This window comes from Mytilus californianus, unplaced genomic scaffold (assembly GCF_021869535.1).
Source record: "Mytilus californianus isolate M0D057914Y unplaced genomic scaffold, xbMytCali1.0.p SCAF_43, whole genome shotgun sequence".
NCBI classification, from domain to species: Eukaryota; Metazoa; Mollusca; class Bivalvia; order Mytilida; family Mytilidae; genus Mytilus; species Mytilus californianus.
The window spans coordinates 722,801-750,000 of record NW_026262694.1 but is presented as its reverse complement, the minus strand read 5'-3'; the positions used below and the strand labels follow the sequence as shown (position 1 = coordinate 750,000).

The 27,200-nt window shown below is 31.3% G+C and overlaps 1 protein-coding gene and 1 long non-coding RNA gene across 2 annotated transcripts in view; both read right to left on the bottom strand.

Moving 5' to 3' along the window:
• The window catches only part of LOC127699901 (putative ankyrin repeat protein RBE_0317), a 639,895-nt gene that overhangs the window by 199,014 nt on the left and 413,681 nt on the right, over window positions 1–27,200 (bottom strand). The gene's annotated exons all lie outside the window — the stretch shown is intronic.
• Window positions 9,057–11,371, bottom strand: LOC127699892 (uncharacterized). The gene is made up of 3 exons (XR_007981276.1): window positions 11,103–11,371; window positions 10,371–10,398; window positions 9,057–9,195 (listed from the first exon to the last, which is right to left on the bottom strand). It is a non-coding gene; the product is annotated as an uncharacterized LOC127699892 (long non-coding RNA).

The following is a 27,200-nucleotide window of genomic DNA, read 5'->3' as shown; positions in this document are numbered from 1 at the left end:
TTACCTTTGTAAACCTTAAGTAGTTTCTCATGAATTATTTAGAAATGTAATGGTAGAAAGACCTTCAATCATTGTATAAACAATTTGATTTTTAATTAGGTTTTTCCACTTTTGATTTTCTTATGATTTTTATTTTTCTATCTTCTTGCGCCTAATTGTTTTCTTGCATATTGATAAACGTGTTGTAAAAATTACAAACTTTTAAATTTCACACAGGCATGGATTGCACGAACATAAAGGGATCAACCTTCAATTTAGCTGTAGAGATAAGAAAAATTAAATCCGTTAGCACAATGCATGTTTATACGCGTGTCTGGTCTTTATGACGGATCTAGAAAGAATTTAAATAGACTATCATTTTGACTATATCTGCTTATTCGTGACGTCACAATCGAGGAGGACCTTGATCCCCTATTAAACAGGTTAACCCACCATTTTTATTCGGAAAATGCCTATAGCAAGTTAGGAAAATGACAGGGTAGTTTTTTTCTCGATCCGTTGGTTGATAACGTTTGATTTTGGCGATATTTATGGACTCCCACTTTTTGAGTTTTCCTTGAAGCTCGGTATTTTTGTTATATTTTTGCACACCATCTTAAGCAAGTGCTATTTAATGAAAACAGGGTTTTCCAGACTCGAATAGAATTAGAAATGTACAACTAAATTCAACAAAAGCTATGATTTTCTAGTAAGTTTAATTTTACTTCATAAATTGAAAGAAAATGCACATACAACAAATACATATAAAATTAAAAACCAATTGTTCAGAGAACAATTGAAGGTCTTTCCACATCAATGTTCTAAATTATTGATGAAAAGCTACATCCAGTTTACTCAAAATTACTATTGGCGTCCAAGCTTTGGTTTCTTCATACTGATTCAATTAATATATGGTTTCTATATACTTTTGCCTGAAATAAGGGAGATAATTGCCAACTTCCGGTTTAGAAAATGTCACTTCCGGTCTCATATGATAGCTTTATTTATACTGATTCCATAAATATATGGTTTATATATACTTTTGCATGTAAAAAGGGAAATCATTAGCTACTTCCGGTTTAGAAAATGTCACTTTTGGTCTCATATGATAGCTTTATTCACACTGATTCCAAAAATATATAGTTTGTATATACTTATGCCTGTAATAAGGAAGATAATATGCTACTTCCGGTTAATAAAATGTTACTTCCGGTCTCAAAAGATAGGTTAACCTATGGTCATTCAAAAGATATATGGTTTCTAGGTACTTTTCCATGAAATAAGTGCAAAAATACTACTTCCGGTTCACTCAAGGTCACTTCCGGTTGACATTTTTCAAGGTCATAGGTCAACCAACAGTTTGCAAAAGACCCTATGGCTTTATCATGTAACAAGTTGGAGTAATAATCAATTAACCTCAAATTGAATCATTTCAGGAACAATAACTCCTATAAGATGTCATTGGATTGTTTCAGACCAAATGTATCATATCTTAATCACAATTAGGCAAACATTTTGCACTTGTTCTTTAATTTGTATCTTTAAAAGTGACAGAGGAGATCAAATAACAAGGAAAAGTTAAAATTTAGAATATGACCTTGACCTTTGACCTTGGCCTCAATTTCATTTAAATGAACCATGGAACTCAAATCAATATACCTTAGGTCTCTATCACTTACCATTCATGCTATACATTTATATATCCCTTATGTCAAATACAGAAGGGAAAATAACTCTCATATGGAGTTTACGTACCGCCTCGGTCAAAATTGGACAAAACATCCTAAGGATATAACAAGCAATTTGGTAAAATAAATTTGTCGCTTTCTTTTACGGTTACGGAGGAGATGCAGTAACAAGGAAAACAGTGTTCGGGGAGATAACTCCTACAAAGTAAATTGTTCGGCTTAGAATGGGTGAAAATAAAAAGCGCATAAATTGTATGATATTATATAAGAAATATCTAAGCGACATCTTGCGAAACAAAAATTTTACGTGAGAACAAAATTAGGCGGAAGAAAAAAATAATAATAATAATAATAATAATCAGAACAAATACAATAGGTCTTTCCACAGAAAAGTGGAAAGACCTAATAAATCTCGGGGGACCTTATTAAAAATTAAGACATTCTTCAAACCCTCATGTGCATCTTATTGATAGATAAATAAGTAAAAGATAAAGGAAAATGCAAGGATAATTTGTTAAGGAAGGGTGTTTAAATCAGTGCATGTTCATAGAAATATCGTTATTTAAAAACAAATAAATTTGTTGCACAGACAAATAAATTCGGGCCCTGCCTTTTCCTTTCAATCTGTTCCTAGAGACCAGGTATCATGTGTTAGATAAGGCATTCAGGCTCTCCCTTCTGTTACGGCCAGAAATAATTTTTAAATTGTAGCAAACAAAAGACAAAAATCAATGTTAAATTCAACAAGATTTATGATACAAATTGACAAGAAAGATTATACAAATTTAATTGTGATGTTAACTGTTAAAACATCTGAATGTCCGATCCTAGTCTTTTCTTAATCCGGAATTCTTTTCTTAACTGTTCCGGAATCCAAAAGGAAAATTATGTCAAATAAGTTCACAAACTTGTATGATGTTGTAGAATTTACCAATAAACAACTCTAGAGATCTTAAGATTTTAAGACATAATTTAATGTTCATAATTTTAAAATGTTCAATCAACTTACAATTAATAATAGAAATATAGATTCCACCACTGCATCAAGTGTGTAACGACATTTCTCCACTCGAGAATGTTAAATTTTAAAATTTCAAAAGCGAGGCTTACCGAGCTTTTTATATATTTAAAGGTCAACTGTTTTGAGTGGCTAAATATCGTAATACACTAGGTATAGTGGCGGAATCAGTTTCTTTAAAGATTTTAAGATGATATCAAAACAAAGTTTATCCTTCCCTTTCAAAGAATTGCAGAAAGTTGTGTTCTTTATATGCGACGTCATAAGGAATGGTCGCCTTTTTCATGACGTCACAAAAGGAAATTCAGAAGAAATAAAAAATCTTTGACGCCATTATTAAATTTTGACCAATATTTTGCCGAGAACGAAGTTTTCTATCGAGATGAGAAATATTTTTTTCACACTGACCGAGAAATAAAGGCAACAGTAGTATACCGCTGTTTAAAACTCATAAATCGATAGAGATAAAAACAAATCCGGGTTACAAACTAAAACTGAGGGAAACGCATCAAATATAAGAGCAGAACAACGACACAACAAAAACACAACATTAAAATGTAACACACACAGAAACAAACAATAATATAGCAATGGCCATTTTCCTGACTTGGTACAGGACATTTTAAGAAGAAAATGGTGGGTTGAACCTGGTTTTGTGGCATGCCAAACCTTCCGCTTTTATGGCAATGTTAAATAATGTGAAAATAGCATGAAGAATAGAGAAAATATTTTAAACAATAAAACTTTACTGGTTTGCTAACTTAATGAACAGTTATAATAAGTTCCTGTCACTAAATTGGAACATTGCAGGAAAATACATAGGTAGAACATGGAATAACCGGAGTATATTCGGAAATATTTCGCGGTTTACCGGAAGATATTTTCGAAAGTCTAAATTTTTGAAGTAAAAAATTTCACTGGATGTAAACAGGTTACCGATCATGCATCCTTATTGATTGTTTCAAATTTTACACGAGCGACAATAAATGATATTCATACTTGAGCTTGGATAGTTATGCCATAACATCTCCTTTAACGCTCCACCATCACGATGCCTAGGGAAGCTTGAATACTGATATAATTTCCAATATCAACTAATTCTTAAACTATTTTGGACACATGATGAAATAGCAACAATCAAATAATAGTTTCGTTGTTTGCAAATGATGAATTGGAATGTATTCACACTCTATATATGCAATGCAATGTGTTTATAGAACACCTCTACTTACTATAACCTGTGTTAGGATCTCTACAAATGTTCCTTCTTTCTCCTGGTTGTTTTTGTTTCTGTTCGTACATAAACGTAAAAACTATGAGAACACAAATTCTGACATTTAAACTCTAAAGGAAGCAAAATTTGAAGAAGCAAGTAAATATATCAGTCTTAGATTGTATATCGTGTAAACAGGTTACCGATCATGCATCCTTATTGATTGTTTCAAATTTTACACGAGCGACAATAAATGATATTCATACTTGAGCTTGGATAGTTATGCCATAACATCTCCTTTAACGCTCCACCATCACGATGCCTAGGGAAGCTTGAATACTGATATAATTTCCAATATCAACTAATTCTTAAACTATTTTGGACACATGATGAAATAGCAACAATCAAATAATAGTTTCGTTGTTTGCAAATGATGAATTGGAATGTATTCACACTCTATATATGCAATGCAATGTGTTTATAGAACACCTCTACTTACTATAACCTGTGTTAGGATCTCTACAAATGTTCCTTCTTTCTCCTGGTTGTTTTTGTTTCTGTTCGTACATAAACGAGAAACTATGAGAACACAAATTCTGACATTTAAACTCTAAAGGAAGCAAAATTTGAAGAAGCAAGTAAATATATCAGTCTTAGATTGTATATCGTGTAAACAGGCACGAGACTGATCTAAGATACTAGGCTTACAATTTTGCACGCCAGACTGTCGTTTCGTCTTCAACAGACTCATCAGTGTCGCTTCAATAAAAGTTAAAACATTTCTGTTCACTATAACTTTTCAATTTGATTAACACATTTTGTCTCATGTGTACTAGGCAACGTTAATTGCATGTACTGATCGTAAATAGGAGCCTTCTTTTCACTATCGCTGTACGTTGACTGCATCTTCTGATTTGTTGCCGTATCCCTTGATCGCTCGTATGACCCTTTGTCTGCATAGTAGTTGACTATACAGTATTGGTTTGTTCAATGTTGTACGGTGACTTACAGCTAATATCTCCGTTATTTTGACGTTGATGGATAGTGGTTCATTGGCAATCGTACCACATCTCCTTATTTGTATACTGTACATTTAAATCTGTTCCTTGTACCATGTAATGGTGTACGTCTGTATTGATAGAAATGTATTTGTAATATTTGTCGAAAATAACATAATTATTAGACGGAAGGAAATTAATACACCTAATTATTTTGATTACTTTATTTTGAAAGCAGTTATGATACATCTGGTTAAGCAAAAATAAATACAAAGGCATAGTGCTTCATCAATCAACAACATGTTATTTAATAATAAATCTAAACAACAAACACGCTAAAAAATAAAAGGTAAAATGACACATAAAGTTAACTGTTTGTGTTGAAAAAGGTTATGGAAACTTGGTGTTTAAAAATAGGTTGATACAATCGTTACCAGAGTGTTTTAATCATTCAAAAGGTTCCCTAAAACAAATATAACAAAGAAAATGATTTCTTGCTACCATCAGCTACGTGTGTGTTGATACAAAAGTCTGCGTTGAATATTTGTGTTTTCTAAATCACAGTGTATTTTATAAAACTTCAATTCACACTGAGGTTATACAACGAGAGAATCATTCCAGTTTGTTAGAATTTGCAGTACTTGACAATCCTTTTAATTTCTTTTTCCGTGTGACTACAATTATTTATTTTCCTAAACACACAATTTATTACCAGTTTATTCTGCGCTTGTATAAGTTATAAAGCTTCAAGGTAAACAAATTAATACGGACAGAAAAAAAACTATTTGATTAAAATTTATCAAACTATAGGAAAATCCTATAGTTTCATTTACTCTCGTGGGTACCTTTCTTCGTCCAGTGAAAACAAAATGTACTTTCATGAAAACATTTTAAATTTGAAAAAAAAATTTGCATTGACCAATAGTAAACTGGCATTCTTGGATTGAGTCCTGAAAGTATTGACGAACATCTACCAAGATAAGCCATCAAAAAAGTAAGCATCGAATAAAATTTATAACCACGGTTCTTAATGATTTTTTTAATTCATTTTTAAAGCCTCACCAACGAAAAAAGAGATGGTTGTCAATAAGACAGGAACCCCGACGAAAATACGAGATAAAAAAAAAACAAAAAAAAAACAAACAACTGTCTTCAAGAAGTGAATGTATTAACCATAATACAAGCAATGCATTGTCTAAGTATATTGTTATTCAAACAAAGTCCATCTAGTGACAGGCTATCAACATTATTCTCTTAAAAAGACATTGACCTCAAGAAATAATTTCAGCGTCAATGCTGACATTGCTTATTTTATATTAGTAAAGTTTCATGAGGCGGGCTACATTTCATCGAATCAAGTTTTAGTACTTCATCCGTATCATTTTGATATTGGCCAAAAACGTAATGGTATATACACATAAAAACATACGAAGTGTTGATAAAAGTCAAACAAGAACACGTATTAAAAAATGTACAACAACAAAAAAAAACCCAGCAAAATGATGAAAATTATTCATAGCATGAAGTAGAATACACATCTATCGAAGTATTATATCATATCAATAATCTTTTTCTTGAAACATAACGCATCTATCACATCGAACTTGAGATAAAGTAAAAAGTATAAAACAGATACAGTTAAGTCTGCCTCAAATCTTGACCTCCATCTAGAAATTGACAATGAGGGTCTGTTGAAAACAAAACTTTACGACACAAAAGATGATTTTAGCTTACAAATTGTGAACTTTCCATTTCTGTGCAGCAACATTCCAGCAGCGGCTGAATACGGAATATATATCTTTCATTTGATACGATATTCAAGGGCTTGCATTTCATATATCATGATTTCCTTGATAGAGGGTTGTTGTTCACAAGAAAGCTTTTAAACCAATAGTTATAATTGAAGTTAAAATCGTCCCTTCGTAAATGTTACGAACCCCATCACGAGTTGGTTGAACTTTATTGAATATCTGTTTCACAGATGACAATAGATATTTTCCAATATTCGAAACTACAATTTTGTCCCCTTTTCCACATGTGACCTACCGAATTAGACTAATCAACGGGTTTGTACTAACTTGAGCAACACGACGGGTGCTGCTTACCCTTCAGTCTTTAGTTTTCTGAGTCGTGTTTTTGTACTGTTGTGTGTCTGTGTGTCTGTGTGTCTTTTTCCTTTTTAACCATGGTGTTATCAGTTTATATTCGACTTATGAGTTCGAATGTCCATTTAGTATCTGACGCCTCCCTTCTTATTATAAACCATGTGCAGTGTGTACACATATATTTCCATCTGAAGATATATTATTCTAAGCATAACTACGACACGTGTGTCCACAAACTACCTGCATACTTAACAAATGGGTTTAAAAACCTGACAATTAGTATGTTGCTACTTGCAAAAGCACATCGTTTCTACTGTGTTTAACGTGCACTAGTTATCAATACACCTTGATTCTTATTCTTATGATGGCTGACGCAATTACCTAACGCAATCAAAATATTTATTCCATTTAATCATTGAGACGATACCAGATGGTAAGCAAAGCATTATAAGCAACTCACAGCCATTTGTTATTTCAAGTGCATTTTTGCCATTCATGAAGAGGATTAGATTACGATAGGTCATGTCAAAATTCGTTATTTTTATCTTATTATTCATAAAAGAAAATAAGGACATTGATATTTTTGGTAAATTCCAAAGGCTTATTCAAAAGACTGGTTCTCGTATCTATAAAATAACAATTCAAAATTGAAATACAGCATATACTTATGACTCTGTTATCATTGATCAATAATGAAATAATTCATGGCAGCCGTGTATTTGTTTTCTTTAACCATGGGTTAAGTATTTATATTCTATTATTTTATCTCGAGCGAAAGCGAGGTGAGTTGTTATCACCGTCTAGTTCATTTTATCTGGAATCCTTTTCAGAAAATTGCTCTTAACTATCGAATACGTAGATTTACGGAATATCCGATCATGAAAAAATTATACCAATAAATATTAACGTATATCTGAAATAAAAACTTTGCAATAAAAAAATTACGTATATACAATATCAATATAGGTAAACAAAAAAAAAAACATAATATGTAGTAAATGAAAAATAATCAAACAAAAAACTACATCGTGTTTCCAATACTTACAAACTTTGATTTTACTCCGTTTTGTATAATGTCCCAAGGATTTCATAAAGTGTACAGTCATACCTATTATCGTATTTAATGTCTACTCATGTAGCCCTATTATCCATTACATAAATCATCTTTGTCGTTTTCATTTAATCATGAAAAGAAGTTTTATATCTGCATCACACTAAATGTGTGTTATCCGACATGTACAAGTTACAGCCCAACATAACATTGCAAATACTGTGTCCGATGTTTTACAGGTTCTAAAGAATTTTTTGATATCATTTGTAAAGCGACACCAATGAACAAAAAAATAAATGGAGTTCAATGCAAAAGAAGTGGCTATTAAGATCTAACAAACATTAAATAGTATTCCGTAATTTTAATGTTTACATGTTACCTATCTATTTTGACTGTACATTGAGGCCTTTTGGATTAAACATTTAACAAGTTTTTTTTTTACTTTTCAAACTTTTGGGTTTTAGCGTACAAGATGAGGTTTATTTCGGGGAAAAGTTTTGTGTATTTAAGAAGTATAGTATTTCATTTGTATGATATGCAAAATATCAGTTGAGTAAAACCATAGAACAAGTCAAAAGAACTTTTTAAGTTTTCTTCTATCAATATGCAGCAATTTTTTGACATTACTACTCAATGTGTGCTAGATCTTCATAGCCAATCTTTTTCAAACTGTTTGGCATTTTACTCCATTTATTAATCAATTTTATTATATTTCTTAATTTCAGATTTCTTACAAATCTTTCAAAAAGCAATTAACGTCTTTGTGAACTCAATATTACTGTTAAACATATATGCATTAAACAACAGCAGGTTCACAAGAGAGCAAAGGGAATGTCTCTGGTCAGTTGAACAGAGTATTTTCAATAACTCGAATGTCTTTTCCAATACTTTTGTACGCTTGAGCAATCATCCGCATGGTGGGTCTGACATTCTTTGCTTTACAAATAAGCCTCCATTCATCTACAATATCCTTGTTCAGTTTCACCAAATCTCGTTTCGTTTGCCTGTGATTGATGGTATCCCATGTCTCGAGGTTCATACCAAGTTCGACCAGAAAAAATAAGGATTTGTTTCCAATCAAAGGTGCCATTTTATCAATGTCTTCACCAGAAGGAACCAGATCCCATTTCACTGGATCAGTATCTGAAATAACATGAAGTAACACTTGTGTCCTTATTATCTTTACTGTTTCGATACTTATTCATCATTGACTTTCAAATATTTATTTTTGAACGTTCCTGATGAAGGTGAATCAAGAAAAGTGCTTTGGACACATATAATTTACAAAATTTATGTAAATTCAGTCCTGCTTTTTTGCATGTTTTGCGAATCCATCATGTATGGACTCCACAAATTTCATAAAGGAATTAATGATCGAATCTTTGGCTGCTAATTAACTGACGGAATTTGGAACTAAAGTTTACAGATCGTCACATAAATATGCTTTCAACCCAGAATCTTGGAACACGTATATAATAAGTGATTTCATATAGCCATCTTTATGTTTTGCTTTTTGTGTGTGTGTGTGTGTGGGGGGGGGGGGGGGGGGTGCACACGAAAAATAGTCAGATGATAGAGCAATGTTAATGTGTTTTTCATATTATTTGTAAAGTAAGCTTAGGTTAAACAGTTGTTTACATATTGTGTGCATTAACATTTCATTATAGTGGTGTTGTCGTTAAATTCACTACATACGGAACAAAAAACTGTCATCGAAGTAGGAGGCAGGAAAAATTATTCAAAAGAAATACCTTTCAAAGAATTGTGATAAAATGAAGGAGTTTCACTGCAAAGAAACTCACTGTACACGTGTTTTATAGCATTTCAAGGATAAAAAACATATTCAACTTGTTTGGGTGTTAAATTGGAATCATATGACTGTAAGATCCCCAAAGAAATCCATAATCCCACACATATGCACATGACACTAATGAAAACTGTTAACCCTTTGCAAACAGTCAAAGCAATGCATTGTAGAGAATGCAAAGTAAACTTAGATAACCAAACTTGTGTTTTGCATAGTTTTCAAATGTACATCTTATATTGAACTAATAGGAATTTGTTATTTTATTAAAACAATCTAATCACTAGCTTCTGTACGTGAAATGAACCAAATACCACCAAGAAATGCAAGTTAAATGATGCGATGAATTATATGCAATATACCTATATATATAATAATTTTTCGTATAATTTTCTAGTGTGAAAAGAAACAAATTATTAATACTATGTATAGTTTATGTTCTTTTAGTTTATACATACACATTATCTATTCTATACAATAAACACAGACGATTTCATTGTAAAAATATGCTTACCAAAGTCCACAAATGCGCCTCTCATTACCTGTACAAAGCAGATGTAACTATGATTAATATTTCACAATGCAATTAAAACCACATCAATTCATGAGAACCCTTTTTCTTAACACGTCGTTCTAGAGAACAATGTTAGTCAACTATTTAACAATTTGATGTCATTTCGTCATTTTTTTACAACACTGAATAATGACACAAACAAGTCTGCTTCCTTGTATTTAGATCGACCCAATGACATGCCCACACTAATATCGGGAATTTTCTGAATTCATAAAGTTAAACGTGAATATATTTATGTTTTTATCTAGTGTAATGCTTTATGTGCTCATCACTTTGTTGTACACTATTTCCTTTACACAGAAACACGTTTTTCAAAACGATGTGGACAACTAAGATGAAAAATAAAACCTATATGACTTACTTCAACCAATGGATGACATAAGCAGAGATCTTCTATAACACACCACTTTTTCCTTGGATCCATAATTTAATCCAATTATTGCAACATGAATAAACACGACGTTAAATGTTTTGTTTTATAACTGCAAACTTCAAATAAAAAGAAATGACACTTCATGTGACGATAATATTCTATTGTAATTCACTACGTAGAAGTGTGATTTCAAACTACTTTAGATAAGAAAGGCCATTTTGTTTATAAATACATTTAAGCAGTTCAATAACACCTTACACAAGTAAACTATCAAATTGTGTTGTATAAAAAACATTTACCTTGCACAAAGTGTGTGGATTTTGTATCTTTCCTTCCACTACAGCTTTTTTAATTTTTCTGAAAGTCAGTGTTGATTGCTCGTGACAAAGACATAATGCTTTGAATTTCAGTAGCTGTGGTTCAGGTTCTACGATGAAGAGGTCTTTCCATTCGGTGTATGGTAGTTCAAGATGTGTTACCAATTCGCGAATCTCATCTACATTGTAAAGGATTGAAAGTCGACGAAGGTGAAGTGCTGACAAATCTTCACTTAGAAAATCTTCATTCGTAACTGTAGAAAAGGAATGCAATAATGTAATGTCAACAGAAAGCTATTAATTGTGAATAGTATCCAGATTTGAGATGAGGTTAATCTTAATGTTGAATTATCGATAGAATGTAATTGTTAATCCAAAGGTATAAACAAATAAGCAACATAGTGTATTAATTGTTCATCCACACTTTAGAAATGTTTGAGGCATAAACAGCCTAAGCCAGATTTAAAACACTTTTTTTAAATTATGTGTTTCAATGCTAATCTAATTGATGTAATCTTTCAGCTGTCTAGAATCGAGCGACCCTGCTTAGTCTATCGTACTAAACTAATAGCTTGATATCTTTGAGAAGTGTTAACAACCACTGGGACGATGCCGCTTTTGATGTATGTTTCGTTCCTAAGAGTATCACAAACCCGGTAGTCAGCACTTTTTCACTAACACGAAATATCATTGATATATTACTATTTTGTAAGTTAACTATTTCGTAAATGTTGAAATTATTCAAAACATAAAGGTTTGCAACCCCCATATAGAGAAAATACATAGCCGTATTTGAAACAATTTGTCGGAATTGTTTGGTTGCAATGCATCCTTACTGCAAAGGTCATTTGTCTAAACGATAATTTTAATTCGAGCGTCACTAATAAGTCTTTTGTAAATGGAAAGTGCATCAGGTGTATTAAATCCCAGGTTTGATATATCTGTTGAGTGTTGACGCATTAGATTGACACGAAGCATACACACAAACTAATATAAAGACAAAAGAAGCAATAACGGAACGCTAGTGTAAAACAAATTACAACTTAGTCATACATGATGTTCTGTATAGTCTTCAATTGAAAATGAGTGATGACAAAAGGAAAAATATAAGTAAAATGATGTTTTGTTCAGTTTTGGTTCAGTTTATCATCAATTTGATTTAAACAATACCCATAGAAAGTTAAATAGTCCATATTTAAAACAAAATAGTCCATTTGTCTAAAACTGTGTGATAAATTAAATTTGATATATCATTTTAACTTTTTTCTTACTATGTGTGGCATCTGAGATCTTGATAATATCATCCGATTCATACGAATAATTAATTCCGAGTTTAAAGAAAAAGAGAGGAATGGGGCTGGGTAGACTGGACTAGTTTTATAAACAACAAACTAATTTTTGTTCAGTAACAAGCAGTGACATGTTTTTTCTTCAAACCAACGTTTTTATTTTATTTCAACATTTTGTTTGCCACAAACCGTTTTAAAATCTTTTTTCGATTCTTTCACCTTGTTTTAAAATCAAACAGTGTATACAAAAACTATACTATAAAGTATTAAGAAATATTCGAAACACTTTTTTCTCTAATTTTCAATTAATTTTCAATTTTTTCGGTCGGTGTGAGATAATATTGCTCATCTTTAGTGAACACTTTGTTCTCGGCAAATTATTGGCCGAAATTCAATTATGACGTCAAATTGTCTTCTGAAGTTGCTTTCGTGACGTCATGCAAAAAGGCGACCATGTCTGATGACGTCACATGTACAGAAAACACAATCTCCTGAAATTATTTAAAAGGAAGCACAAACTTCGGCAAAAGGTCGGCAAGCCTCACGTTTTAAATTTTAAAATCAAACTGTCTGGAGTGGAGAAATATCGTAACACACTTGATGCAGTGGTGAAATATATATGTTTCTAAAATGAAATATGCTCAGTATGTTAACATTGTTAAGGTAGTATCAGAGTTTAGATTACGAAAAAAGTTTTAATTACAAGTAATAAAAAAATATAGAGAAAACAGTTTATTGCATTGAGGAAGAGAAAAAAAAAAACATGATTTATTGATTCGATGCATTAATTAACAAAGTTTGGAATTGAACAAAATTTTAAATAATTAGATAGAAACTAAAAACGAATGTAGGTGTTTTTTCACTGCTTTAGAATTTAAATCTAACAAACTGATATTTCGTCAGTGTATTTCCGCTTGCATAATTGTATTGCTTAGTTATCATGAATACATATAAAGCAAAAGAAGAATTATTATTCAACAAGTGTTCAAAACTTGTATTCAAACATTAGTCAAAAGAATTGTTTTTGACATATTGAAATGAACCCTTAAAAGAAATTAAAATCATCCCTTTGAAAAGTTTTCGGACGCCACCACGAATCGGTTCATCGTTATGAATATTTGTTTCACAGTTGACGACGGATATGTTACATTTGTCGTAATCTCAAACCCATTCTCTCTTCCTCAAATGTGACCTACTAATGTATATTATGTATATTGTACGGTATGTTTAATCAACTACAAACACTGTTTTGCCGTTTGCTTAGGGACTTTCCGTTTAGAATTTTCCTCGGAGTTCTGTATTTTTGTTATTTTACTTTTTATAGGCGTCTTTGTCAATATAATATCAACTAGTTGATCAATTAAATCATGTAAGCGTGTCTTTCTCAATAAAAAAATTAAAAAATGAGACAACAATCCACCAAGTTAAACGACAAGGATGTGAAGAACTATTGGTCTTTCATGCTCTACAGCGTTGCATTTTAGTTGTTTTTTAAACTGGTTTGTGTTGAACGTAACTGGTGTATCCTATCAAGAATGTCTTTCATTTGTAAAGAGAAAGAAACGTAGAAATTTTTTAATTATTGGATTACTTACACTAACGAATTCAGCGAATATTAGAATCCAAGAATAATGATGAATCTACAGTAAAATATGTATGTCATTGAAATATAAAGTTTAAAGATAGGATCAGAATGCACATAGTTGTATTTTTAAAACAAATGTTCTGATCTAATAGTTCAATTACCTTTTCTGTTATCCAAGAGGAAATAATAAATTTTGCATGGTTTAATTTATGTCCGGAACAAAGCCAGATACTATCGATTTTTCTGAATTCTCCAATGGATAGCAGGCATGGATCTTTTGCAACACTACCGCAAAAGTTCATTTCAAAGGTCCCTACGCTTAGTTCAGAGTTATCACTGCTGGTTTTGATATATAGCTGACTTATGTTCTCCAGGGCTGATTTCAGACAATCGCAGATACTTGAAGTCTTTCAATATCAAGACTTTAGTCTTAGCATGAACAAGACGGAAAAAAATTCGTTCATCTTCACAGAGAATATGACTTTCCAAAGATGAATCAATTGTAAATACTGCAGATCTATGGAACAGCATGTCGTCCTTTCTATCGCCGTATTTTTTCACATCAAAAATACTGAGGCAGTAAGTGATGAACCTGAATGACAAAGCTGGTGGTATTATAGCAGAACTGGAACTAAATGCTTTGGCAATGTTTCTTTCGGTGAGGAATGGAGACTGAAGGTATTCAGTGGTATCCTTAGCCTGGACCATGCTAGCAACGAAGTAAAAGTCGGTTGGTATTCGATTTCGCTTAAAGTCATATCTTTTTGGTTCTACTAAAAAATCAAGGTCATCACTGATACTAAGTAGTCTTTGTGTTGTTCAAAGCTCTGATATTTACCATTTGTCCAAAGTTTCTATTTTGCATACTTGAAGATGACCTCTTTCTGGCTCATCAGATTCCATAAATGCTCTTTTTGTTTTTCTCCTTTACAGAATCTTTTATCAGTGATTATTTTTTTTTATAATGAATTTTCTTTATTGTAACAAATAGACTAGCACAACATGTATGAACAAAAGGTATACAGAATGGCATATTCACACAAAGGAAGTATTAAATAATTAAACAACAATTGAATATATGATGGCGCAACAATAGGTTGAAAATAAATAATTTTCTTATAACATTGGAATCTTATTTGTTCTTGCAATATTTGTTAGTGGTGTTTTAATCAAAATTCAACATTTATTATTTATTCTATAATAGGGGCCCAGGGACTCCAGTATTTGTTATATTCATCTACAGAGAGTTTTTTTAAAATGAAATGTATTTCAATTAACTAAGTTCAAGTGTTCCTTTAAATAGTTTTTTAAAGCATTTAAATTTGGCAAAACTTCTTGTAATTTTGTTCGGTAAATTTAGTTTTTGAAAGCAGAATAATCTTATTTTTAATAAAATTCAATTTAACATTTTCGTAGATACCAAATAGAATAATCATTATATTCAAAGGCAGTTCAATATTTGTCATTTCAAAAATCCAGATGTTTAGTGCATGCCAGAGGGTGGCGACCATCGGACAACTCCAAAATAAATGTTCTATGGTCTCTTGTCCTTCTTTGCAAAATGTACTACTATTTATTTTCATCTTGTTAAGTAGTGAATTAGTTCCTAAAATGCTATGTATAATTCTATATTGGAACCAGCAAAGCTTAGTGCTTCTAGTATATTTTGTACACGAAGTGTGTATTTTTTTCCAGTTAATACCAGTCATATGGTTCTCCCATTTTTCTTTTGCAGCAAAAGTAATATATTTCTCATTCAATACTTTGTACATGTCCTTTGAACCTTTTTTTGATTCAAAGAAGATACTTATGTTAAAAGGTAGTATTGCTTGAATTTTTTTCTCCTTTACTTCAATATTGATCGTGTTATACCACTCATTAAGCGAGTGTGCTATTCCATAATAATGTAAAATATTTGGCCTAAATTGATATAATTGTTGGAAATTTTGAAATGACATAACTTTGCCCTGATAATCTAACAAGTCATGCACTGTCCAAATTCCAGCGTTTGCCCAGTTTTTATAGTAGACTCTTGAACCACCAATTTTAATGTTTTCTACCTCCCATAAAGAATAAGATAGAATTTCATCAATACATCTTGGTTTTCTAATTTGATTAAGGGTTTTCCATGCATCAAAAACCTCTTGCCAAAATTTTTGATGACCTTTTAATAGGCCCAATATAACTTAGTTCACTAAAATTTATTTGCTCCACAATAGAGACTAATCTCACCCATTTTGAATTCGAATTATACAGCCGTCTTACCCATGTAAGTTTCAGTCCCTGTATAAATGCTTTTAAATTTAGCATTTTTAAACCACCCATATAATAATCTTGACATAAAAGATCTCGCTTGACCTCATCAGGTTTATTATCCCAGATAAAAGCATACATTTTATTTGTTAAATTACATAACATGTTCTCATCTGGACTAGGGATAGATAGAAACAGATGATTTAATTTAGATATGACCAAAGTTTTTAAAATGGTAATCTTTCCAAAGGGGGTGAGATACTGTTTTGACCATTTTTTCAAAGTGTTGTCTATATTATCTAAAACTGGCCTATAATTTAAGTTAATCATTCTATCTAGGTCGACTGAAAAAGTAATTCCAAGGAGCTTAAATGTACTGGAGCCCCATTTCAATCCCCACTTTACACAAATTTGATCCTGGCTATGTTTTTTGCTACCTATCCAAATAACACTTGTTTTTTCTATATTAATCTTAAGTCCCGAGATTTCAGCATACAATTGGAAAACACGAAGAGATGCATCGAGCGATTCTGGCGAGCCATCTAATATCAATGATGTATCATCTGCATATTGAGAAAGTACAAATTCTGTATCATCTATAGTAATACCCTTTATCTCCTTACTATTTCTTACCAAAATGCCTAATATTTCTACACATAGCAAGAAAATATAAGGGGATAAAGTATCTCCCTGTCTACAGCCTCTCTCTACAGTGAAGAATTCTGACAGAAAACAGTTTTGTGTCACTGCAGATGTTATATTGTTATAGAAGGTTTTAACCCAGGATATAACTGATTCACCAAAATTAAAATATCTTAATGTATCATAAAGAAAGGACCAAGAAATGGAATCGAATGCCTTCTCAAAATCAATCAGCAAGAGAATTCCTGGGATATTATTTTCTTCAGTAAAATGTAGAATATCATATATTAATCGACAGTTTTCGCCTATATATCTACCTGGAACAAAACCAGTTTGATCAGAACTTATTAATTTTGACAAAACAGATTTTATTCTCTCTGCTATACAGCTTGATGCCAATTTATATGTAGAATTTAGAAGAGTAATAGGTCTCCAATTCTTAAGAAATTGTTTTGGTTTACCATCTTTTGAAATACATGTAATCACTCCCTGCCTCTGGATGACAGACATTTGGCCCTTCCCATATCCAAAATTTATAGATCTAAGGACAAATTTACCAATATCAATCCAAAAAAATTAAAAAAATTCTGCCGTGTAACCATCAGATCCCGGACTCTTGTTATTTTTCATTCTCTTTAATGCTGCAGTTAATTCAGAAAAACTAATCTTTCCCTCCAATAACTGCTTTTCATCCTCGCTAAGCTTCGGTATATCATTATAACAATTGTCCCGTGTTAAATCAACCCTTTTCAAACAATCTTGTTTTTTATAAAGTTTCTCATAAAACACCCTTGTCTGATTTAAGATTTCTTTTTGTTCTTCCACTTTGACACCATTTTCTAAAGTAAGTTTTTGAATAGTCTTATTAATATAATTTCTAGTCTCTAGATTTAAAAAAAAATTGATATGGTTTTCTCCTTCTTCAATCCACTGACTTCTTGACCTAACATATTGTCCCTGAACCTTCTTTTGTCTATACATTTTAAGTTCTGCTTTTTTCTGATCAATCTCTTCAAGATTTTCTTCTGTTAGTGCATTTTCTTCTAATTGTTTTAATTTTAAAATAATCTCATTTTCAATTTTTATACCCTCCTTTTTTTTATAAGAGGCGTATGAAATAGTTTTACCACGTATTTCTGTGAGTAAAGTTTCGAAAAATAACTGGTCATCAACAGTAAATTCAATTTCAGAGTTGTCAATATTTTGTAAATTTTCATCTCTATATATCTTGATGGCATATTGTTCTTTTACTGTACTTATGAGTTTTTTTTTACCTCTTTAACATAGTCAGTATCATGAAGAAGGGAATTATTAAACTTCCAAAGGCCTCTGCCTTTTATAAATTCATTAATCTTGAAAGAAAAGATCACTGGTGAATGATCAGACCTGTAACTATTATCCATTTTAACATCACTAACAAAGTGAAAAATATTATCAGAAATCAGAAAAAAGTCTAAACGAGATTGTTTAAAGGGTTTTTTTTTCCTCCAAGTAAATCTTTTCACATTGGGGTATAATTCTCTAAATGGATCAACTAGATTAAAGTCTTCCATTAGCTGTAATACTTTTTCTCTAGACTTTGGGTTGTTGATATTAACATAATTATGAGTGTCAAGATTGAAACTTTGAATTAGGTTAAAATCACCACAAAGAATACAAGATTGGTTATCAAATTCTTCAATTAGGTCTGCCACCTTTTGATAAAAGTAAGGAGTGTCTACATTTGGCCCATAGATATTAACTAAGGTAATTCTTTGTTCTTCAATTGTAATATCCAGTCCAAGAAGGTTTCCACCCTCATCTTTTTTAACTTTGTGAATTTGAAGATCAAAGTTTTCATTAAAAAAGATGCCCACGCCTCTCTGATTGGATGTAAATGAATTGAAAAGGCATTCTCCCTTCCACTGATTTTTAATGTTTAATTCGTCTTGTTCTGTAAAATGTGTGTCCTGAAGACAGTAGATATTAAAATTCTTTGACTTTAAATAATTCAAAACATCTCTCCGTTTCTCCTTTGTATAAAGACCTTGACAATTATAAGAAATTATTTTAAGAATATCACCCTTCATGCATGTGTTTAGCTTTATCAATATTTATAACTCTAATGATGAGTGAGTATACATGAATATACCATGATATTTGTGAAATCAGGGGACTTTTAGAATTCTTTTTCTTTAAAACTGTATAATTTTTCAAGATCTGTGACACCTTTAGACATATTTGTAATTTACAATAAATGCATATATATGAAAACATAAAATACAATAGCAAGACAGAGTCCAACATTAAAATCAAATATCAAATCTGCACTCTGAGACATTCACTGTTGTTGTGTAGGATATTCACTCTAAATGGTCTAAGGGAGATAACTCAGAAGAAATTTTAATAAATACATTGGATTCAGATGGAAATTTAATTTGAGCAAACCAAACAGTGAATATCTGTATAGTTCATGTTATGTACATATTTTGAAAGATTATTTCATTCCTATAATTTCATAATACATTTAATTTCCTTACTGTCATTCTTTCCAACACACAAAGACATTTTTTTCCATTCTATGTGGTTATGGCAAAAAAGAAAAGATCACACAAGAAGCACAAGTATACAAATGTCCATTGTTTTGCCTTCAAATCTGATCCAGTCAGATTTGTCAATATTTTTATAATAAGATGTTGTCTGTCTAACACGTTCATTCTTTTTGAAAAACATTTTTAGTTAAATGAACTATATATAATCTAAATAAGCCTTATATGTAAAATATTTCAAGACTGTCAGAGTTGTTCAATTTACTACATGTAGATATTAGAGTTTTTATGTTTGTCCTTTGTATATATGTATTAAAAACTCCCATGTCAAATTTACAAATTTATATGATCCTTTGTCTATTTAAGAAGGCAGAGATGTTTTATACTCATTATATCTCTGATACGATCAAAGATCAATATTCTTTATGAGATGTAGCTGTAAATATATAAGATTTATCTAAACATTAATATTTCTCGTTTAAAAGAATAATGCGTACTTGAGAGACACGCAATTTAAAAAAATTAAGAACACTGACCGACTTCAAATGAAGTATCCCTCTTAATAAAAAGCAATACTTTTGCATCACATTGCAAATCAAATTAATGCATGATCAATATATCATAAAAACTAACAAAACTATCTACCAATCGAACACAGACTGCACATCATGAGTTTGTGTATGCATATCATATTAATGAGTTAGTTTCAGCAGAGATTATGCAAAACTTATTATAGTATGGTCACTTCATTTTAATGTACATGTACCATAAACACAACAAGAAAAGATAATTTCAAACAAGCATCTCATTCTGAAATTTGGAATAAACATCACTTTAAAAGTGGTCTATACTTAACATATTCTTACTTCAACTCATTTGTGTCAGTCTGTATCTGATGAGTTAAAGTAAAACATATAGTAATAGCATTAAGCACATTACAGCAGTTCAGAATAATAATGAGTAACTAGCAAGAGCAAAATTATAAATAAGTATATAAGCAGCAGAAAATAAACATATAAATAAATTATAAAGGCAAAAATTTCAACACAGCAGATTGGAAAATGAATATATATATAAAGCAGAATTAGCATTTACATTTATATGTGTATGTTAATATATCGCAGACAATCAAGCAAAAAAGCATAGAGAGCAAGCAAAACTAAAGCAATAAAAAGCAAAAAAAAAAAAAAAAAGAAACCAACACAAAATAAAACAAAAAAACAAAAATAAAATATTTGCATCAATAGAAAATAAACCTGGAATAAAATTCCCCGTTCTATACCTACAATTTGGTATCAATTTAATAATGGTATCTGTGAAAATATGATAAAGAAAAAGGTTATACATATGCATTTAAACAATAGAGAAAAAAGAAAATTGATCAATTCTGTTTAGTATACATTTAGCTAACTTGCTTTAATTTTTTTTTTCTTAGGGTAAGTCTATAGTTGGTTATTAATGAATTATCTTATATGTATAAAATAGATATCTACATCTGCATATAAAGTTCTGTAGTTTCTTACAAATAGGTCACAACAACCTATATATATAAATATGCCTAATTGTTGTATAAGTACAATTTTGTATATATACATGTATATTGTTATGTATATGTATCGCTCATCATTCTCTTGCGCTCCATGGGTCCCCTCTATTTTTACGGGTTTCAAGTGCCATATGTGCCCCAACATCTCGAATACGTGTTTGCAATTTTTCTTTTTTGCGTATTTTGTAGGCTTCGTGAGACAGAAGGAATCTTTCCTCTTTCATGGATACCGGTAGATCATCTAGAATCCGAATTTGACTACCTTTCAGATTGTGGGCACTGGACATAATGAGTTGTTTATCTCCATAGTGTATAAATCGAACGATAATTGGTTTGGGTCCACTACCCCTTGTTGGTACACGGTGAGCATTAGCAATCGGAATGGCATTTGCTTTTCTCTGTTCAACTTTTAGATTTTGACTAAACAACTGACGAGTAACTGAATAGATGTTCTCATCTGCAATACTGTCATCAACCCCATAAATCATAACATTATATTTCCTTTCTTGCTTTTCAAGCAATGTTACCTGATCCTTCATTTCATTCATCTGGGTTTGAAGCTCATATTTTTGTTTTTGTAATTTTTCACCTTCAATTGCTTGTATTTGCAAATCCATACCTGCAACACCCTGTTCCAACTCTGTGAAGTCTTGTCTTAAACTAGTTATTTCTAATTGAGATTCATCATATTTTGTTTTCAATATATTGATGTCAGTTTTCACTTCATTGATCATACCTGTTAAGTTATGTTCAACTTTTTCAAGTTGCTGTGAAAAGTCACTTACTTTTTTATCAACTCCCATTATGAGGCTTTTGAGCTCTTTGAATTCTGCTGATGCCATATTAATATAAATATGTAATTTTGTATAATCTTAAAATCTAAAAAGAGTTGCTATATTAGTCTGCTTACTTTTATATTTTGTGAAACAAAATAGTTGCACACACTTGAAACTACATGTAAACAGTTGCTGCTACATGTATTTGAAGCTATATTGTTAATCTTTGTATGACACAGGAGTTTAGTCGTAGATATGGCTCGTTACTCAAAGTTATGTATACTATATATAATTCATATCAAGTCGTCACGAAAGTCAAGCGTAAAAAACAAAAACACTTTCAATAGTCATGATTGTGTACATGTAACATTGACATCGTAGCGATTGGGAATATCATTGAAAATCGTAAATTATGTCATTTTTTGTACTATATTGTTTTAACACGCACTGCCTTAACTGCACACAATGTAATCTAACACATACATAGTGCCTCTGCCCCACTCAACAGTATAAATGCCTCAAAAACTAACTCTTATAAAAATATCATGGGCGCATCCATTACAGGGGCGACAACTGAATTCCACAAATGCTCTCTTTGTTTTTCTCCTTCACAGAATCTTTTATCAGTGATTATTGATTTAAAAGCATCAATGAGATATGTTGGCAGTAGTGTTATATGTGTATCCAATCCCGGTTCATCAAAGTATAGAATTTTACCAATAGCATGCTGGAATTTCAGGAAAACCTTGAGTTCAGCATTTGTCAATGGTCTTATAGGATGCTGAAGGTTTATCTTTTTCAAATCATCAATTGTTATTACATTTATATCCTTTCGGATAAGATTTTCAAATTCTAATTCTAGAGGGATAAAGCATTTTGTAAGTTCTGTCCCCATGTCGGTTGGAGCTTGGACTCCCGTATAATACTTGTTTTGATCTTTGCCATTTCTGGGTCATTTTTGTTTTTAGCATTAACGAAGATTCTGTCTTGAATATCCAAATGTGACATCAGTGGGGTTCCCTGAAACATGCTCTTTACATCTTCGAATAGATGTTCTCTCACTTTTTCAACTTCACTCTAAAAAATTGATACATTGTATACTACTCATTTCCGTGAGAAATCAAAACTAAACGTAACGTAAGCATTCAAAATCAATCATTTATTTGGCCTTTTTTTACTTTTTTGGATTCGAGCATCACTGATGAGTCTTTTGTAGACGAAACGCGCATCTAGCGTAAATACAAAATTTAATCCTGATATCTATGATGAGTTTATTTACAACAACTGGGTCGATGCCATTGTTTGTGGACTTTTAATTCCCCGGCCCAGGAGTAATCACTTCTGTGCTGACATGAATTATCATTGATATGGTCATATTTATAAACAACTAGTAACTATTTACAAAAACTTTTGAATTTTTGAAATACTAAGGCTTTTCTACCTCAGAAATAGAGTACCTTAGCTGTATTTGGCAAAACTTTTAAGAATTTTGGTCCTCAATGCTCTTCAACTTTGTACTTTATTCGGCCTTTCTAACTTTTTTAGATTCGTGCGTCACTGATGAGTCTTTTTGCAGGTGGTTTAATGCAGGTCCAAATTGTAATTTTGTAAAAATTCTGTCAAATCGCTATTTCTTCTAAATATTGCTGGAAATCGTATATGAGAACATTCGAGGCGGTCATATATGGGTGATATCAATTAAATAGATTGTCAAATTTCATTTTTTTCTACTTTTACGTTCATTGGAATTTCCCCATGGTTGTCTCGTGACTTATTTGATATAAATACATCTCTGCACCTTTATATGATTTGCACAACCTTTTATCATCATATTTATACAGTAAATTTTTGATGTATCAACTCTTCCCTTTATATATTTTCCGGAAATTGCTGGCGATAACAGTACTGAGAGCGTGGTTGAATGTAAAAACGTATTTTAACTGGACGGAGGTGGAAATTTTACAAATGCTCCCACTTTCAAGGATGCTAGTGTACTATTACAAAATGTGACAACCAAGCGCTAGATGTGTCGCAATTGTTCAATTAATTCTGAAAAGATTGATTATATATACAAGAAGTCTAGAAGTTTCCGATAAAAGGTTTTACAGATTGAAAATACAAGACTACATAACATTTCCGACAAGGTCGTCATTGTTTAAAAACGCTCGTGTGATCAAGGAGAAAAACAAAGGGAAATAAACGATAATAAAGTATTCCTGGCGCAATTTTTCAAATTGTATGGACTATTCACTAGTACATTGTTCTGACTTATCAGTGTTCAATAAATGTATATAAAATAAAAACATGAATAATTGTTGTTTATTGTTAATTACTAGCACTGATATGAATAAAAAATAAAAAGGGGGGAGGGAGCAGTTCTTTTGTTTATCGAAAGTATTTTGCACATCTCCGCATACTGTACACAGCAGACACTACTTTAATTTACCTTATTAAAAACCATCACTTTTTTTTAAATTTCCAAACAAGAAGGAAACTAGGCATTTTTTGCTCTTAAAGTACATCACTGTCCATGTCTTTGTCCATTGAAGGATCCCATGGATTGTTCCCATGGTAACATTAGTGTAAAAAAACCTCCTTACAATTAAAAATGCATTTTTTTCCATGTTTTTTTAAAAGTTAATTCATCAGTTATGTTGTAAAAATCATTTTTTGTTGGTTATTTTTTTCCTGAAATATTTCTTAATAAAATAATAGTTTTTCACTTTGAAAATCTCACTCGACGCTTTTCATGATTTAAAAAAAAATCATGTATAACTCTAAAACGAAAAACCTGAATATATTTCTTTCATTTATTAACTTTCTTTTTCTGCATTACTGATCTTTACTGCATACCACTTCCTTTCCTGATCTTTCCTGAGAAGAAGAAGAATGAGGTAACAAGATTTTTTTCAATCTAGTTTATTAGACAACATCAATGAATACAACATGAAGAAATAGTCCTAATTACAGTTATATTTAAAAACATTTTTCTATTTGATAATTATTTTTGACATTTACAATGAACATCTGCAATTTTGCAAAATTGATAATTTCAATGTCAACAAAAGATTCCAAATCTATCAACTATTTCAATACCCACATAGCAGATCGGAGCAAAATACTTTGACCCCTGTATATAATTCATCTTTAGCACTGAAACAGCGTCATGAAAACTATTCTCTATTTATGCATAAATATCCATCTATGCAAATCAACAATTTTAAGTTGTATTGTCAAAAAACAGCAAGGATTCAGGAGTATGTAACAAATGCTAAATACTATGAAAATAGAAATCAAGGTGGAGAAAGGGAGACATTTATCAACCATTTTAATTTAATTCAATGTTTAAAAATTTCTGAAACAGAACGCAAACAGCACAAACTAGAAAACTGTATGCCTTGTAACACCACACATATAGATATTTCTAAAATTCATAAATCTGTCTCAGAGACATCCATTCAGATCTTGAATTTAAGTGAGCAGATAGTAGAAAATGTTTCATCTATATTACCAACCAGCACAGCAACAAAAGGTAAAAAGACAGCACAAGCTTTAATTAATGTTTTAAATCCATTGTTTGAAAACCAGTTCCAAAAATCTTTTGAAAAATCTACTGCAGAAGCATTACATTTGTCACCTATTGAAAAATCAGCTGATAAAGTTGAAAAAGAACTAACTTTACTGAAGAAAAACAAAATCCAAATAATTGAAGCTATAAGTGTCAATGACAGAGACGTTGAGAATTTCCTAGCATCAGGAAAGTTATTTAAACAGCATGATCGAGAGAGAATGCATTTGTACGAGAGCAAGGCGAATGCTGAGAAAGAAACTAAAATAAGATTGGAAAAATAACAAAAGGGTCAAGTTGTCCATAAGAAACATCATGGGAACTTTTCCAATTATACCTTTAACAAAGAAGAGTTCCTTGTAGAGATTAAGTCTTTAATGGAAATGGCATTGTAAATTGGACAAGACTTGCGAAAAAATATGACGTCACAAACAAGATTACAGGAAACAAGCCCCAAAATGCTGGCCAAGTTTTTTTTATGTTTGCCAAAGCAAATTGCATAGATATTATGTCTTTTAATAAACATAAAGCAGTTTCAGGCAGGAATATGTTAAGGAGGGTGAGACGACCAAAGAAAAAGATAATGAAAAAATTATCTATTCTAACACCAAGATCATAAAAAAAAATTTAAAGAAGTTATTAAACAAAAACTTGCCGATGGTACAATCTATCTTGGAAAATAAATTGCCCCAAAGACCATTATTTCAAGTTCTATTAGTATAGAGGGAAATCTGGCTGAAAATAAAGTAATTGTTTACAGTCGAATCATTGGGTTACAAAAAATCATCTGAAGCGAATTATTCCGTCTTCAGAAATCAGGAATTTTGTTAGTACATAATGATGAATACTATGACACTTTGACGGAGGATAAGATAAGACAAAGATTACAATTTCTAGGGGAAGGAAAGGAACGTCAGCTGTCAAGCTATCAAGATATGAGACTTAAGTTTAAATTTATTGAGAGAACCTTCAAGTTAAAAATGTGGCATGATCACTCTGATATTCTAAACCACTTCTATGACCACCATCCTGTATGATGCAGCCAATTTCATGACAGACAATGAATATCAAACACTGGCAAGGACAACACCAACAACTAATGTGCAGTCTATTGTAGTGAAACCCCAGTTATACATACTAGGGAGATCAGGTAAATTAATAAATATATTATAATAATATCAAAATTGAAGTAAGGATTTTTGTTGTTATAATAAATGTCAAAAACATAAGGCTTGGGACAATATAAACAAGAATGTGTCCATAGTACACGAATGCCCCATTCGCACTATATTTTCTATGTTCAGTGGACCGTGAAAATGGGGTCAAAACTCTAATTTGGCATTTAAATTAGAAGGATCATATCATAGGAAACATGTGTACTAAGTTTCAAGTTGATTAGACTTCAACTTCATCAAAAATTACCTTGACCAAAAACTTTAACCTGAAGCGGGAAAGAAATATTAGGGAGTGGGTATCAATGAAACCTGTGACTCAATTCATATACAAAATGTAGCATACAAATATTTATCAAAAAACCAAGAATGTTTGAATGAAATTACATGTATCTCCCCTTAAAATTATCAGGTCAACAAAATAAAAACAGTTAAGAGCTATTATAGTGGGAACACACTTCAATATCTTGTCCACAAGATTTCCCTGTTTCACACATTAATACATTAAAAATTGTCACTTTGCAATAATAATAATCCTAGGTGTATACCAACATACAATGTACCAAATTAGAATTTGAGAAAAAAATCCATATGATCTACATTTTTTTAGTACAGTGTAGATATTTATACTTTTTGTTCAAACAAAATATACATATTTTCTAATATCTGCCAAATGAATATAAGATATGGGTCTATACGACTATTAAATGGCAACCCTGAT